The 18,054-nt window shown below is 41.4% G+C and overlaps 1 long non-coding RNA gene across 1 annotated transcript; it reads right to left on the bottom strand.

The window, feature by feature from the left end:
* Nucleotides 1–6: 6 nt before the first annotated feature.
* On the bottom strand, nt 7–12,213 carry LOC135532983 (uncharacterized). Its single transcript, XR_010454422.1, has 4 exons — nt 12,046–12,213; nt 8,385–8,591; nt 3,424–3,672; nt 7–547 (listed from the first exon to the last, which is right to left on the bottom strand). It is a non-coding gene; the product is annotated as an uncharacterized LOC135532983 (long non-coding RNA).
* Between the last annotated feature and the right edge of the window lie 5,841 nt (nt 12,214–18,054).

Below are 18,054 nucleotides of genomic sequence, written 5' to 3'. Positions count from 1 at the left end.
TGATGAACTTTTAGATCAGTTGATGTTGTGAAGCATTTTACACAGTCAGAGCAGACGTAAGGCTTCTCTCCTGTATGTATTCTTTGATGAACTTTTAGCTCATTTGATGTTTTAAAACGTTTTCCACAGTCAGGGCAGTAATAAGGCTTCTCCCCTGTATGTATACGTTCATGTGTTTTTAAGTGGGAAAGTTGAGAGAAACTAGTTCCACAGTCAGGGCAGAAGAAAGGCCTCTCTCCTGTGTGTGTTCTCTGATGAACGTTTAGCTGAGTTGATGTTTTAAAACGTTTTCCACAGTCAGAGCAGTAATAAGGCTTCTCTCCTGAGTGTGTTCTCTGATGAAGTTTTAACACCGTTGATGTTTTGAAGCATTTTCCACAGTCAGAGCAGGAGTAAGGCTTCTCTCCTGTGTGTATTTTTAGGTGTATTTTTAGCTTTGATAGAAATGGGAAAATCTCTTCACAATGTGGGCAGTGGTGAGACCTCTTAGCTCTGTGATCTTCCAGCTGTTGCTCTCTGGATGTAGAGAATGTCTCAACATGGTCTCCTGTGTGAACATCAGAATAACCAGTCAGTTGGTGTGATATACATGTCAAAAGTATTTTTAGCCCTTTTTACATCAGTAGTTGTCACAAAGTGCTTAACAGAAACCCAGCCTAAAATCCCCAAAGAGCAAGCAATGCAGATGTAGAAGCACAGTGACCACAAAAGAAATCCATAGAAAGCAGGAACCTAGGAAGAAACCTAGTGAGGAACCAGGCTCAGAGTGGTGACCAGTCCTCTTCTGGCTATACCGAGTGACAGGTAGCCTAGTTGTTAGAGCAACCGAAAGGTTGCAAGATCAAATCCCCCAGCAGACAAGGTAAAAATCTGTCGTTCTGCCTCTGAACAAGGCAGTTAATGCTATTTCTGACTTTTGTGAGCCCTCTACTTGGCTGGAAAATGGCTGTATAGGTTTCTGTGGCTAGGTGCTGACCTAACAATCGCAAAATGTAAATTTCTGTAATTTGATGTGGCTCTTTGCACTTTCACCGGATGTTTGTTTGAGACAATGCATTTCTGAACAAAACACGCCAATGTAAACTGAGATTTTTGGATATAAATATGAACTTTATCGAACAAAACATACATGTATTGTGTAACATGAAGTCCTATGAGTGCCATCTGATGAAGATCATCAAAGGTTAGTGATTCATTTTAATGCCATTTCTGACTTTTGTGAGCTCTCTCCTTGGCTGGAAAATGGCTGTCTTGTTTTCTGTGACGAGGTGCTGACCGAAAATAATCATTTGGTGTGCTTTCACCATAAAGCCTATTTGAAATCAGACACTGTGGCTGGATTTACAATAAGTTTATCTTTAAAATGGTGTATAATAGTTCTATGTTTGAGGAATTTCAATTATAGGATTACTGTTTTGAATTTGGCGCCCTGCAATTTCACTGGCTGTTGTCGAGGTGGGACGCTACCGTCTCACTTGTACCAGAGAGGTTAAGTGACCACAAACTTTTGAATTGAGCTCAGGTGCATCCTGTTTCAATTGATCATCCTTGAGATGTTTCTACAACTAGATAAATATAAAAATAGTAAATATATATGTATCCGATAGAAATCGTCAGGATGTGGTAGTCTACTGGTTATGTTCAACACTTCTCCAATCGTTGTTGAGATCTGATATTCTGTGCAGCGCAAAACGAGACGTAGGCCTAGACCCTATTTCTCAAATCCTTTTCATGCTAAATTCAGCTGAACATGGAGAGGACAGTATTGTCTAACTACACTGAAAAATATATATAAATGCAACATGTAGTGTTGGTCCTATGTTTCATGAGCTGAAATAAAAACATCTCAAAATTGTCCAATACAAGAAAAGCTTATTTCTCTCAAATTGTGTGCACAAATATGTTTATATCCCTGTTAGTGAGCATTTCCCCTTTACCAAGATAATCCATCGACCTGACAGGTGTGGCATATCAAGAAGCTGATTATTAAATGGCATCATTACACAGTTGCACCTTGTGCTGGGGACAATAAAAGGACACTTTAAAATGTACAGTTTTGTCACACACCATAGTGGTCTCAAGTTGAGGGAGCGTGCAATTGGCATGCTGATTGCATGAATGTCGACCAGAGCTGTTGCCAGAGAATTGAATGTTCATTTCTCTACCATAAGCTGCCTCCAACGTCCTATTAGAGTATTTGGCAGTATGTGCAACCGGCCTCACAATCGTAGACCACGTGTAACAACGTCAGCCCAGGACCTGAGGTGGGTCTGGCTGCCAAGTGGGTGGGCCTATGCCTTCCAAGGCCCACCTATGGCTGCACCCCTGCACAGTCATGTGAAATCTACAGGGTAGGGCCTAATTCATTTCAATTGACTGATGTCCTTATATATATTATTATTATTTTTTATTACATTTAAACTTTATTTAACTAAGTAATTTAAGAACCAATTATTATTTACAATGACGGCCACTGTTACCCCGAAGGCCGTCATTGTAAATAAGAATTGTTCTTAACTGACTTGCCTAGTTAATCATTAGGTGATCGTCCAAGACATTGATCTAACTTTACTAAACAAACACCATTGTGGTGGCTCATCACTTGCAGCACTACACCCCTGCAGTCTGCTGCACCGAACTAGTGATTGATGCTCACCTCGCCTTCTCTTTTGTCTCACACAACATTTGGTGACGCAGAAACGAGAGAACATGTTCGGCTGTTTTTATGAAAATCTGGGAATATTTGGCCAAGGATACATTTCTGGTTGGTGTCAAGGAATGTCACACAGGGAGACTTTTAAAAACGGGATTGAGAGAAGTAGCAGCTAATGCTCATAAAGAGCCTAACTATTATTATGAACCTTTATTTAATTAGTAGTCCACGTAGCCAAATAGTATAGCATAACATTATTGTTACAAAAACACCTAATTTCTTAGGAGATTTTAGGATGGTTTGCTGAATCGTCCCAAACTCAACAGCCCGCGCCATTAGGCAGAATGTGCTTTGATTAAAACAAAATACAGGAAGTCTATATAATTTAACACCATCTGCTCTAATTTGCTCACCAAAACAGTAATCCAAGAAGACTTAAATGCATATTCCCATGAAACTGATTGAGATCAAACGATTGGCATGCAGACGCAGCTTGGTCATTTCACTGGTAAAACGTGAAGAATTATCATTCAATATTGACAGTGATGATGCCATGGCCTATTTTGAAATGAGGTATGCCTAACTTAGTGATTGAGGGTATTATAAATGTTCAACATTCTTGAGACAATGTGTGGGCATCGGCAGGCAGTTTTTAAAAACATTGCTTCGCTGTGAAGTCTTGAGTTATTCAGGGATGTGTGATGTCAGAATTACAGAATTCAACCTAGCAATAGACTGGGTCATAACTTATGAATAGAACTTGCTCTTACCATGACTAACAGATCCCCCAATCTTCTCCTCCTCTTCTTCATCTTTAATGATGACATTCAGCTCCAGTGTTTGACTGCAGTCTTCCAGCTTCACTGATGCCATCTCTGGATCCTGCAGTGCAAACTGGGCTCCACTGTCACACTCAGGACCCAGTGACTGTAGGTTTGGACTCAGTGTGGAAGGAGAGTGGCAGGCTTGGTTTGTCGTCACTGTTGATGTTACCGGCCTCAGACTTAATCTGAGTCGGGCTGTAGTAATAAGGAGAATGGTTAGTCTTGACAGTTCCGGCACATTCTTTATTCTCTAAAAATCTATAATATTAATGATCTAATTTCAATAGATCAGGTAGCTAAGCATTGACAAAACATTACATAATTTCACATTAGACAAATTGCACACTTTAAATTACACAACGTTAGTGCACTTAACCTATAGATCTCCTGAATTAAAATAAATTACTCAAAAACCATGTAGTACAAGGTTGCGGTATGTGTTAGGCAGCACTATGTACTATTTTCCTGAATAACCTTGTCTTCACTGTATTGTTTCAATCAGAAACCAATTGTATTTCCAATTCACACCACAGCAACATTTATAGATAAAGATAGATACAACTGAATGTGTCTTAATATTAGTACACATGTAGACAACTGATACATTCAGCGCCAAGCCAAGTCTGGGACCAAAAGGCTCCTGAACAGCACTACTTGCACTGAAGTCCGTTGACGTAATGACGTGTATACAAAACCAATAACACGTCAAACGAACTCAGAAATCTCAAATAAATGTTGTTTATTTAGTTATCTTGACGAGATCTCGTACATTCACTCAAACCCAAAGTATCTAGCTAACTTATGTGACTTGTAAAATAGTTTTAGCACGTTCTTCACTCACTCGGTTTGACAGAAAAACAAGACATACCGTTACAATTAAAACCTTTACCAAACATGATGACACCGATTGGTTACCTGGCATGTTATGACAAGTTCTTTCGAAAGTTTGAACACGCTATTACATACCTGTAGCCGTACACTTAAAACGGAGACAAAAAAGTTATCATATTAACATTAGAGTTCTGGCGATTTCTTTATTCTTAAGAATGGCGTGCGCCTGCCCGGAAGTTCCTGTTTCGTCCACACAAATTCAATGTGTGTTGCCACCTACTGCACAGTTAGTGAACTGGGGGGGTAATGTCCATTCCAGAAAAGCGGGGGAAACATTTACATTACATTTAAGTCATTTAGCAGACGCTCTTATCCAGAGCGACTTACAAATTGGAAACAGACAAACTACGAAAATAGATAGTAAATAAAAACTTATCCCACTCCTCCTGTCACAGTCCAATCCAAATCACATTCCTACACAGTCTCGGGGTCTGGGAGTGGGGAACGCCTTCAGTCAGGATTCCCTGCAATGCTTCGGCTGTTCATTTCAAAAACCTTTCAGCCGCACATACAATTACAACAACAACAACAAACAAGACGTTTCTTAAACTTATTGTTCGTTTGGGCAGTACAATTAAATCACCTGCACAATAAATGCCACAAAATCCACATTCGTTACAATCAGTATCCCTCAACTGGTGAACGACATTCTGAATCTCTACAGGCTGCGGAGCATCCACTGCCATAGCTTCCACAGCTACCCTCGCGCCTTCAACTACTTCCCGTCCAGTCGGAGACCTGCTGTACAGCCCAGATCCTTGCTACTGCAATGTCCTTCACCCTAGCAGGGCACTCTGGGAATTCTACCTCAATTGCTACACCGTACATCAGATTCTTCAATTACATATTGATTCAATCGGCACACACTCCGCCATACATGACCATGCTTTTACCAAGTTCTTCACAGCACCGGCTTATTCACTAAACTCTCACTGCGTATTTTACGTATCCCAGCTTCACATGAGTAGCAGTAGCGAGCGGTGCGTGTGGGTCAAATCACTGAAAACTATATCACAACCTATGTTAGACATAATGACGATAGATCATACCAGATTATGACAAAATAATGATTCCAATTTGACAGGTACTATACTTTCTATACATATAGTTAGGTAGGCGATTAAATATATTATGAGAGAAATGGCAATGTAAACGGCTTTATGCGTAAATATTGCTATAATAACCATCATATGGAAGCAAACTTGGGAATCACGCGATGATACGGTGTGTGGTCCTCCCACTACCGCTCCAAAAACCACGCAGTTTATTAGATTAAATAACATGATTAACTTCATAGCTTGGTGAAAGTGCAAGGTTATCTTGATACTCCGTTCCAATAAATATCGAGGGTCTTAAAACCTTGTGACAAGGGGGCAGTATTTTCATTTTTTGGAAAAATAACATTCCCGTAGTAAAACGGGATATTTTGTCAGGACAAGATGCTAGAATACGCATATAATTGACAGCTTAGGATAGAAAACACTCAAAAGTTTCCAAAACTTTCTGTAAAAATATATATAACTGATGTTGCAGGCAAAATCCTGAGAAAAACCCAATCCGGAAGTGCCTCATGTTTTGAAAGCGCTGCGTTCCAATGCATCCCTATTGAGCAGTGAATGGGCTATCAACCAGATTACTTTTTCTCCGTATTCCCCAAGGTGCCTACAGCATTGTGACGTAGTTTTACGCATTTATGTTGAAGAATACCCGGAAGCGGCTACATTGCGCAACTGGTCACCTGATGGCTCCCAGAGTGGTTCTCGCGTAAAATACAGAGATAGCCATTACTCCAATTGGTCCTACTGAAAAACGGTGGACAACTGCCCCGGTTGATATATTATCGAATAGATATTTGAAAAACACCTTGAGGATTGATTATAAACGTTTGCCATGTTTCTGTCGATATTATGGAGCTAATTTGGAATATTTTTCTGTGTTTTGTGACTTCAAATTCCGGGTGATTTCTCAGCCAAACGTGAAGAACAAACTGCGCTATTTCGCCTACAAAAAAATAATATTTTTGGAACATTGGCTATCTAACTGGGAGTCCTGTGAGTGAAAACATCCGAAGCTCAAAGGTAAACGATTTAATTTGATTGCTTTTTTGATTTCCGTGACCAAGTTACCTGCTGCTAGCTGGACAAAATGCTATGCTAGGCTATCGATAAACTTACACAAATGCTTGTCAAGCTTTGGCTGTAAAGCATATTTTTAAAATCTGAGATGACAGGGTGATTAACAAAAGGCTAAGTGTGTCTCAATATATTTCACTTGTGATTTTCATGAGTAGGAATATTTATGTCCGTTGCGTTATGCTAATTAGTGTCAGTCCATGATTACGCTCCCTCATGCGGGATGGGGAGTCCCTAGAGGTTCTGGTGACATGGTGACATATGCTTGACTGCCGTTTGACAAATAAAAATGTTCTCTTGTCCATAATAACCAAACAAAAACATCATACTTTCACGAAATGTGTTTGTGCCGTCATGTGCATTAGTAGCGCAAGTCACAACTTAAAGTGCATTCGGAAAGTATTCAGACCCCTTTACTTTTTCCACACATTACAGCCTTATTTTTAAATAGATTAAATACAAAAAAATACTCACACAGAATACCCCATAATGTCAAAGCGAAAACAGGTTTTTAGAAAATGTTTGCAAATGTACTAAATGTAAAAAACAGAAATACCTTATTTGGGTACATATTCAGACCCTTTGCTATGAGACTCAAAATTGGGCTCAGGTGCATTCTGTTTCCATTGATCATCCTTGAGCTGTTTCTACAACTTAATTGGAGTCCACTTATGGTAAATTAAATTAATTGGACATGATTTGGAAAGGCTCACACCAGTCTATATAAAGGTTCAACAGTTGACAGTGCATGTTAGAGCAAAAACCAAGCCATGAGGTTCAAGGAATTTTCCGTAGAGCCCCAAGAATTGTGTCAAGCCACAGATCTGGGGATGGGTACCAAAACATTTCTGCAACATTGAAGGTCCCCAAGAACACAGTGGCTTCCGTCACTCTTAAATATAATTTGTTTTGAAACACCAAGACTCTTCCTAGAGCTGGCCACCCAGCCAAACTGAGCAATTGGGAGAGAAGGGCCTTGGTCAGAGAGGTGACGAAGAAGCTGATGATCACTGACAGAGCTCCAGAGTTCCTCTGGGGAGGTGGAAGAACCTTCAAAAAGGACAACAATCTCTGCAGCACTCCATCAGTCAGGGCTTTATGGTAGAGTGGCCAGACGGAAGCCACTCCTCAGTAAAAGACACATGACAGCCCGCTTGGAGCTTGCCAAAAGGCACCTAAAAGATGAAGACCATGAGAAAGAAGATTCCCTGGTCTGATTAAACCAAGTTTAAACTCTTTGACCTGAATGCCAAACATCACATCCGGAGGAAACCAGGCACCGCTCATCACCTGGCCAATACCATCCCTACGGTAAAGCATGGTGGTGGCAGGGACTGGGAGGCTAGTCAGGATTGAGGGCAAGATGATCGGAGCAAAGAACATTGAGATCCTTGTTATAAAACCGGTTCCAGAGTACTTGGGACCTCAGACTGGGGTGAAGTTCCACCTTCCAACAGGACAACGACCCTAAGCACACAGCCAAGATAATGCAGGAGTGGCTTCAGGACAAGTATCTGAATGTCCTTGAGGGGCCCAGCCAGAGGCCGGACTTGAACCCAATCTAACATCTCTGGAGAGAACTTAAAATAGCTGTGCAGTGACACTCCCCATCCAACCTGACAAAGAATGGGAGGAACTCCAAATACAGGTGTGCCAAGCTTGTAGCGTCATACCCAAGAAGAGGCTGTAATCTCTGCCAAAGGGGCTTCAACATTACATTTGCAAACATTTCTAAAAACCTGTTTTTGCTTAGGAATTATGGGGCATTGTGTAGATTGATAACTACAATTTAATCCATTTCAGAATAATAATAACATATCAAATTGTGGAAAAAGTCAAAGGGTCTGAATGTCTGAATGCACTGTAGATAGAACTTGCTCTTACCATGACTAACAGATGTACCAATCTCCTCCTCTTCATCTTTAATGTTGACATTCAGCTCCAGTGTTTGACTGCAGTCTTCCAGCTTCACTGATGCCATCTCTGGACCCTGCAGAGCAAACTGGGCTCCACTGTCACTATCAGGACCCAGTGACTGTCGGTTTGACCTCGCTGTTTATGTTAATGGCCTCAGACTTAATCTGAGTCGGCCTGTAGTAATAAAGACGAACAGACACAAAAGTAATTTTCTTGACAGTTCTGGCACTTTATTCTGTAATAACATATTTCTCTTTTGTTCTCTTTTTTCTTGTTCAATTATCTCATTTCAGTAGATCAGGTAGCTTATCCTTGACAAAACATTCATTCACATTAGACAAAGTACACATTTTAAATTGCACAACATAAATGCATAAATGACTCAAAAACCATTTAGTACAAGATTGCAGTATGATCTAGGCAGAACTATGTACAATTTTTATGAATAACCTTGTCTTCCCTGTATTATTTCACTCACAAAAAACAATTTTATTTCCCGTTCACACCATAGTAAGAATGATCAGTGTCTGACTATTAGTACACATGTAAAAAACTGATAATCAATACACTCGCCTTCAAAACTGTAGAGCAACTGAAATGTTCTTTCTCTGATGAGGCACTACCTGCACTGAAGTCCGTTGATGCAGACCTCCTATGGTATCATGGAGGTCCGTAAACAAACATTTAAGGTGCATGTCTGTCTAATTCTGTACTAAGAAAATAAACCAAGAAATCCCTATTAACTTCTACCACACCCTCCCCTTCCCCCAAAACCCTCCCACACCCCCCAATAAACTTCAATATATATCAATATATCCCTTTCTGTGTTTGCAAACATTGGGGTTTATATCATGCTGAGACAATCACCCCCAGGTTATCCAGATTATCAAAAACCATGCCAACAGTAACATCTGTTATCACCAACAACTCTGCTGCAGTTTACAAGACAACTTAAAACCTGGTATTTCTGCTTTACACAATCCAGGTTGTTGATAACCTTACCAATGAAATCTATGAAGTACATATTATTCACTATTTAAGTATCCTTTGTCACAGTGCATTTATGGGCACAAGATTTCTGAACAGGCCTCGAAACCATGTCAGGACTAGTAGAAAGACCAGTTCTGACAGTAGGTCCTCTTACTACGGGACCAGCCATGGAAGCTCCATCAGTCTGACAGTAGGTCCTCTTACTACGGGACCAGCCATGGAAGCTCCATCAGTCTGACAGTAGGTCCTCTTCAGTCTGACAGGGTCCTCTTACTACGACCAGCCATGGAAGCTCCATCAGTCTGACAGTAGGTCCTCTTACTACGGGACCAGCCATGGAAGCTCCATCAGTCTGACAGTAGGTCCTCTTACTACGGGACCAGCCATGGAAGCTCCATCAGTCTGACAGTAGGTCCTCTTACTACGGGACCAGCCATGGAAGCTCCATCAGTCTGACAGTAGGTTCTCTTACTACGGGACCAACCATGGAAGTTCCATTAGTCGGCACTGTAGTTCCACCAGTCTGTCTTACAGCCTCTGCATATGATACATCATGACGGATTCTGTATCTCTGAGCATCTCTCTGCACCTGGCATCCACCATATGCTGCTCTGTGTGTCCTCCACACAATTACAACACTTCACCGTCACATTGCTCCAACATTCACTGTAATCATGTTCCCCACCACACTTGGCACATCTTTTCACTCAACAGCTACATGTCCCATTCTTTGGCATTTAAAAACACTGTGATGATTCACTGTTGCTGCTCCAGTTTCAACTGTTCTGCCTGCTGTCATGGAACCCTGATCCGTTCACCGGACGTGCTACCGGTCCCAGACCTGCTGTTTTCTACTCTCTAGAGACAGCAGGAGCGGTAGAGATACTCTCAATGATCGGCTATGAAAAGCCAACTGACATTAACTCCTGAGGTGCTGACCTGTTGCAACCTTATGGCCATGTTCTGTTATAATCTCCACCCAGCACAGCCAGAAGAAGACTGGCCACCCCTCATAGCCTGGTTCCTCTCAAGGTTTCTTCCTAGGTTCTGGCCTTTCTAGAGAGTTTGTCCTGGCCACTGTGCTTCTACACCTGCATTGCTTGCTGTTTGGGGTTTTAGGCTGGGTTTCTGTACAGCACTTTGTGACATCAGCTGATGTAAGAAGGGCTTTATAAATACATTTGATTGGTTGGTTGATGAGGCTGGGTCAAAATCACTGACATTGAAGCAAAGGAATCCTATTCTGTACTTTTCCAGACAAAACCCTCTAACATCTCAACAGCAATGATAAGCTTTCACTTCTTTAACCCTCTTTCCTACTGATCAACCTTTAGGCTTCAACCACTCTGTCTCCCTTCACATGTTCTTTAACAATATCATCCATGGACATAGATATTAGGACCTCAGAGATTATTACTCACTTCAATTTAGATGGCTTCTGAGCTTCATCCCATTATGATTTTCCAAATAAAGAATCTTCCCTTGCTGAAAATGACTAGCACAAGATACTAACAATCGGACATTTTCAATTTTTCATTTAACCAGGTAGGCTAGTTGAGAACATTCTCATTTACATGGATGTGGCCCAGTTTAACTTCACCTCTCTTTTTATGGCCTTGGTTAATCAGGGTGTAAATGAGGCCCTGTGGTCTCCTCAAACACCATCCCAACTTTCCACCGTGACACGTTATTACTCTAGTTCCCTACCAGGGGCCTCTTTAGAGTTTCTATACTACATGCACCACTGCTTCCCGTATCATTATCTCTGTTTTTCCACTACAGACCATTCACATACTAGGCCCTCATCCTCCGCTCCATATCAGAACTGTCCCCACATTGATCGCATTCCAGCACAGCTGTTGCTTCTCAAACTCTCTCCTTTTCCATTGTTTCAGGGGTGTCAAACTCATTCCATTGAGGGCCGAGTCTCCGCAAGTTTGAGTTTGTTCCTTTCAATTAAAACCTAGACAATCAGTTGAGGGGAGTTCCTCACTAATTAGTGACCTTAATTCATTAGTCAAGTACAAGGGTGGGGCGAAAACCCGCAGACATTTGATCCTCCATGGAATGAGTTTGACACGTGCTCCCATTCATCCGCATTAATCGACGCCATTCCATGCAGTTGGCCTCTCTCTCCAAATTGTGAAGGATGACTTCAGTGAGCTTCCCTCTATTTTGACACTCAATCACGTCGCCATTTCACCACGAGCAAACTCCAAGAAAGACGACCGAAACCGTTGAAGGCGCCATTTGACTCGCCTCGTCCGAACCATCCTGATCTCGTGAGCTTACATTAACGAAAGTGTTTGTAAACTCGCGAGAGGACGGTTCGAACGAGACTATTTACCAGCTCATAAACAACATTTTACACAAAACCAAGAACATGTAAAAACGAACTCAAGTGGAATCTTTATGAAATTACTTTGACGAAATTATGTACATACACTCAGATAAACATTGGGTTTGTCTATGTGACTTGTAAAATAGATTTTAATCACGTTCTTCACTCACTCGGTTTGACCCCAAAACAACACATACCATTACAACCTTTACCGAACGTGATAATACATTGACGGATTTGTTACCTAGCATGATATATTCTTTCGACATTAGAAAGTTTAAACGTGCTATTACTTACCTACAATAATACATTTGAAACGGACACAACCCCTATCGCCATAACAGCACAGTTCGTCGTTTTCTACCCGGAACTTCCTGTTCCCCACTTCAACGGTGCAACAGCGTCATCTTCTTCTCTGGTATACTGACATTTACACAAATATAACGTGTCTGCCGCCACCTACTGTACGGTTAGTAAACTGTAGAAACAAATACATGTCCATTTCGGAAAAGGGGAGGGGGAACAACGACATCAAACAAAATACAAAAATAGATAAATAACAACATCCCACTCCTTCAGTCACAGTCCTATTCAAATCACATCCCTACACAGTCTCATGGGCCTCGTAGGGAGGAACATCTTCAGTCACAGTCCTATTCAAATCACATCCCTACACAGTCTCATGGGCCTCGTAGGGAGGAACATCTTTAGTCAGTATTCCCTGCAATCAGTGGTGTAAAGTACTCAAGTACAAGTATTTTAAGTACTACATAAGTAGTTTTTTTGGGGGGGTATCTGTACTTTACTTTTGACAACTTCTACTTTTACTCCACCACATTCCTAAAGAAAATAATGTACTTTCTACTCCATACATTTTCCCTGACACCCAAAAGTACTCGTTACATTTTGAATGATTAGCAGGACAGGAAAATTGTTCAATTCACGCATCCCTACTGTATCTGATCTGGCGGACTCACTAAAAACAAATGCTTTGTTTGTAAATTATGGGTGTGATCTTAAATTCAATCTGGAGTGCCAGAGTGCGCTTGGGCGTTCGTAAATTCAGAGCGTTGTCAGACTGTCAGTTCGTATCGCTCTCGGAGCGTTCAGAGCCACACTGGACGCTCTGGCGGAGGAGGAGGGTTGATTCAAGCGTTCTGACCTCACAACGGCAGTCAAGCATCCAAGATAACTGGTTAACATTGGCTTGCTTGCTTGCTAATTCCAATACAAATCAGAGAACCTTGACCATTTTACTCGCCTTAAAAGAGCTGGTTAGGCTGTGTTCATGTTATCCAGAGCATTGGTGACTTCAAATGTGCTACAGGCAACAATTTAATTACGTTTTTTTTGCCGACGTTTACTGACACCGGCGTATTCCCTTGAATATTATTATTCTGCCCTCTGGGACTCAGACGAGAGTCCTCTGAAATCGGAGCGAATTTAGAAATGCACTCTGTCTGAGTGTTGGAGTGTGCCCCTGACTATCCGTACATTTAAACAACAAGAAAATCGGTTGCTTAATATAATGAATTTGAAATGATTTATTTTACATTTGATACTTAAGTATATTTTAGCAATAACATTTACTTTTGATACCGCACGTACAATTAATCTTTACAATCGGTATCCTTCAACTGGTGAACGACGTTATGAATCTCAACAGGCTGTGGGGACATCCACTGCCATAGCTTCCTCAGCACCAATCGCTCTTTAAACTATTTCCTGCGCCTCCCAGTATGATAACTACTGTACAGTTTATTTTTGTGGATGTTCCCTGATATATATTTTTTATACATGCCATTGGTCAGTTCCAGTGTTATGAAACTGACGGAGACTATTTGGTAAAAAAATTGTTTTATATTTTTTATTTAACTAGGCAAATAGCTTTACATAACAGGTTAGGATAATTAAAGTGGCAGGTTAGGAGACTGAGGTTAACGTTAGGAAAAGGTTGAGGGTTAGGGATTTGTTTACAAAGCAGGTTTGGATAACTAACATGGCAGGTTATGATAATTCAAGTGGCGGTTAGGAGACTGAAATTAAGGTTAGGGTTAGCTACAGTGGAAAACAACTGTTGTCTCAAAGCAAAAGAAACGGCCACGTACCAATGGGGAGCATCAATTGTTGCAAACATGATATCGTTAAACACCCGATATCAGAGAACGCCCCTATTTGCGGTCTGCAATTACACCCTTCTCGGATCAAGGGGCCAGGCTTCCAGTCTGTAAGCATGCTTTCCACTGTGCTCAGAGGGCATCTTCAGTACTGCAGTTCAGCTGAAGCACGGCCCAACTCCCATTGACGGCCCCATAGCGAAGTCACTTAATTAAAAAAACATATATTTTTTTACAATTTACTCATCAAGTTTGTAAACAAAACATCCATTGAATTTGTCAAGTAATTGCCTTGGAGTCTGATTTTCCCCAATACTCACAGCCAAGGTTATTAACCATTTTAGATTCATGCTGTGAGGTGGGTGAGCTTATGCCACATGAAGATGCTGAAGGGAAAACACACCTCTTGAACTGCATGTGCATCATGTAGGTCAAGGAGCAGCCTCATCTCATAGACTAAATGTAACATAGCAAATATAAATCTGGGACTGAAAATAGTATGATACGTTACGTTTTTATGGTTACTTAAGACAGTTGGTTACTTAAAAAATGGAATTTGGTGGTGCTGTACTGTAACAGCGAGCTGAGCCAGTTGAAAGTATTGTCGCCAGGGATATATTGTTGGTGACTGTGTGTTCCTTCATTAGTTTTGTGTTTTTTATTCATTAAAATCTGGTATTCTCCTACCTGAGAGGCATGAGGCCTGTGTGGCGTTGCACTGTTAAAATCATCCCAGTGTGGAGATGAAATACTTGTGTGTTGCAAAGCCACATGCTCTGTCCTCTCTGTTCTACCTAGGTGTTTTAATCTGGGTAATACAGAGATAATACTAATACCGAGAGAACCACTGCTCTACCTAGGTGTTTTAATGTGGGTAATACTAATACAGCGAACCATTGGACATGCATTTTCCATTATGCCATTGTGTTTATCACTTCAGTTCCTTAAATGTGTAGTTTAAAGCATATACAGGGCATTATACTTTCCAGCCTTATTCGAAAATTGATTAAATGCATTTTTTTACCCCTCATCAATATACACACAATAACCCATAATGACAAAGCACATTTTTAAGCAAATTTATAAAAATGAATACCTTAATTTGCATAAGTATTCAGACCCTTTGACCTGAGAAAATTGATGCCAAATCATCCTGTTTCCATTGATGATTCTTGAGATGTTTCTACAACTTGACTGGATTTACCACCTGTGGTAAATTCAAATGATTGGACATGATTGGAAAAGGAACACACCTGTCTATATAAAGTCCTACGGTTGACATTGCAAGTCAGAGCAAAAACCAAGCATTGAGGTCAAAGAAATTGTCCATCGAGGTCCGAGACAGGTTTGTGGTGAGGCACAGATCTGGGGAAGAATACCAAAACATTTCTCAAATCTCTGTTGGCTGGGCTCCCCGCTTGTGCTGTCAAACTCCTGCCCCACGTTGGGCGCAAACCTTTTAAGGTCCCACGAGTGGCGCAGCTGTCTAAGAAACTGCATCTCAGTGCAAGAGACATCACTACAGTCCCTGGTTCGAATTCAGGCTGAATCACATCAGGCCGTGATTGTGAGTTCCATATGGAAGCGCACAATTGGCCCAGCATCGTCCGGGTTTGTCCGTCATCGTAAATAAGAATTTGTTCTTAACTGACTTGACTAGTTAAATAATGATTAAATTTAAAACATTAAAAAGTGGGATGCATTCCAGCAAAGCCACTACACAACACAATACTAAACAATACATTAATTGCACAATAATGGTGCCCACAAACTGTTAGGTCCTACATAAAGCTGACCCAACAGCATAGTCACAACAACTTACCACTGGCACTTCTAATGTAACTCTATGGCAGCACCCAAGGGGCTTGAATTTTCAAGTTCTACCCTTAGACTTGGCAGTGACGTATTGTCCCCATGAATGACAGAACACTGAGCCAATCACGGCACATCGTTCCATATTTTCTCCTGGCTTGCCCCACCTCCACAGAAGGCAATGAGCTTGGCTGAAAGACCTGCATTTTGGAGCTGCCTTACTCAAGAAAACAAAAAAAGAGACCATGTTTTTATTTTACCTTTATTTAACTAGGCAAGTCAGTTAAGAACAAATTCTTATTTTCAATGACAGCCTAGGAACAGTGGGTTAACTGCCTGTTCAGGGGCAGAACGACAGTACCTTGTCAGCTCGGAGGTTTGAACTTGCAACCTTCCGGTTACTAGTCCAACGCTCTAACCACTAGGCTACCCTGCCATTTGTATGTGGCTTTGTTAATAACTCAATATATGTTTTTTTTTACATTGTTGCAAACATATAATTTTTTCCACACTTTTTTATTGCTAAAACAGTGGGGCTCAAAACAGGTGGCTCACCTGCCCTGAATGATGGGTCACCTCTAAACTTATCTAGAACACTGCAGTCCGTCTGGGTGTTTTAACCTTCCCAAGTTCCCCAATGTCACCCTGCTCATCCGTACATTCCACTGGCTTCCAGTCGAAGCTCACATCCACTACAAGACAATGGTGTTTACTTACGGTGCAGCAAGAAGAACTGCCCCATCTCTACCTTCAGGCTCAAACCCTGTATCCCAACCCGAGCACTCAGTTCTGCCACCTCTGGTCTCATGGCCGTCCCACTGCTACAGGAGGTCAAGCTCCCTCTTAGCCCAGTCAAAGCACTTCTCTGTCCTGGCACCCCAATGGAGGAAACAGCTTCCCTCTGATGCTCGGACAGCAGAGTCCCTTGGCCATCGGCCCGAAAAGGTCTGAAACCCTACGTCTTTAAAGAGTATCCCGCCCCCCCAAAAAATATGTATTTTTTTATTTAACCTTTATTTAACCAGGTAGGCAAGTTGAGAACAAGTTCTCATTTCCAATTGTGACCTGGCCAAGATAAAGCAAAGCAGTTCGACACATACAACAACACAGAGTTACGCATGGAGTAAAACAAACATACAGTCAATAATACAGTAGAAAAATAAGTCTATATACAATGTGAGCAAATGAGGTGAGATAAGGGAGGTAAAGGCAAAAAAAGGCCATGGTGGCGAAGTAAATACAATATAGCAAGTAAAGCACTGGAATGGTAGATTTGCAGTAGAAGAATGTGCAAAGTAGAGATTGAAATAATGGGGTGCAAAGGAGCAAAATAAATAAATACTGTAGGGCGAGAGGTAGTTGTTTGGGCTAAATTATAGATGGGCTAAATTATAGATGGGCTATGTACAGGTGCAGTAATCTGTGAGCTGCTCTGACAGCTGGTGCTTAAAGTGAGGGAGATAAGTATTTCCAGTTTCAGAGATTTTTGTAGTTTGTTCCAGTCATTGGCAGCAGAGAACTGGAAGGAGAGGCGGCCAAAGGAAGAATTGGTTTCGGGGGTGACCAGAGAGATAAACCTGCTGGAGCGTGTGCTACCGGTGGGTGCTGCTACAGTGACCAGCGAGCTGAGATAAGTTGGGACTTTACCTAGCAGGGTCTTTCAGATGACTTGGAGCCAGTGGGATTGGTGACGAGTATGAAGTGAGGGCAGGCAGCCCAACGAGAGCGTACAGGTCGCAGTGGTGGGTAGTATATGGGGCTTTGCTGACAAAAAGGATGGCGATGTGATAGACTGCATCAAATTTATTGAGTAGGGTATTGGAGGCTATTTTGTAAATGACAAAGTCGAGGATCGGTAGGATGGTCAGTTTTACAAGGGTATGTTTGGCAGCATGAGTGAAGGATGCTTTGTTGCGAAATAGGAGATGTTTGATGTGAGTCTGGAAGGAGAGTTTACAGTCTAACCAGACACCTAGGTATTTGTAGTTGTCCACATATTCTATGTCAGAACCGTCCAGAGTAGTGATTTTGGACTTGCGGGCAGGTGGAGACAGCGATCGGTTGAAGAGCATGCACTTAATTTTACTTGTATTTAAGAGCAATTGGAGGCCACGGAAGGAGAGTTGTATGGCATTGAACCTCGTCTGGAGGGTTGTTAACACAGTGTCCAAAGAAGGGCCAGAAGTATATAGAATGGTGTCGTCTGCGTAGAGGTGGATCAGAGACTCAAAATAAAATGGGCAAAGTAAAAATACAATAATAATAATACAAATAATAATGTTTCACTGACTAATTGAGGAAGATACATGTATTTACTGTGATATGTGATTTTATCTTTCATTCATCTTAAGTCAGGTGAGACATGTACTTAATGTGC

This window comes from Oncorhynchus masou, unplaced genomic scaffold (assembly GCF_036934945.1).
Source record: "Oncorhynchus masou masou isolate Uvic2021 unplaced genomic scaffold, UVic_Omas_1.1 unplaced_scaffold_2138, whole genome shotgun sequence".
NCBI classification, from domain to species: Eukaryota; Metazoa; Chordata; class Actinopteri; order Salmoniformes; family Salmonidae; genus Oncorhynchus; species Oncorhynchus masou.
The sequence above is the reverse complement of the archived record's forward strand: the minus strand, read 5'-3'. Positions and strand labels throughout refer to the sequence as shown.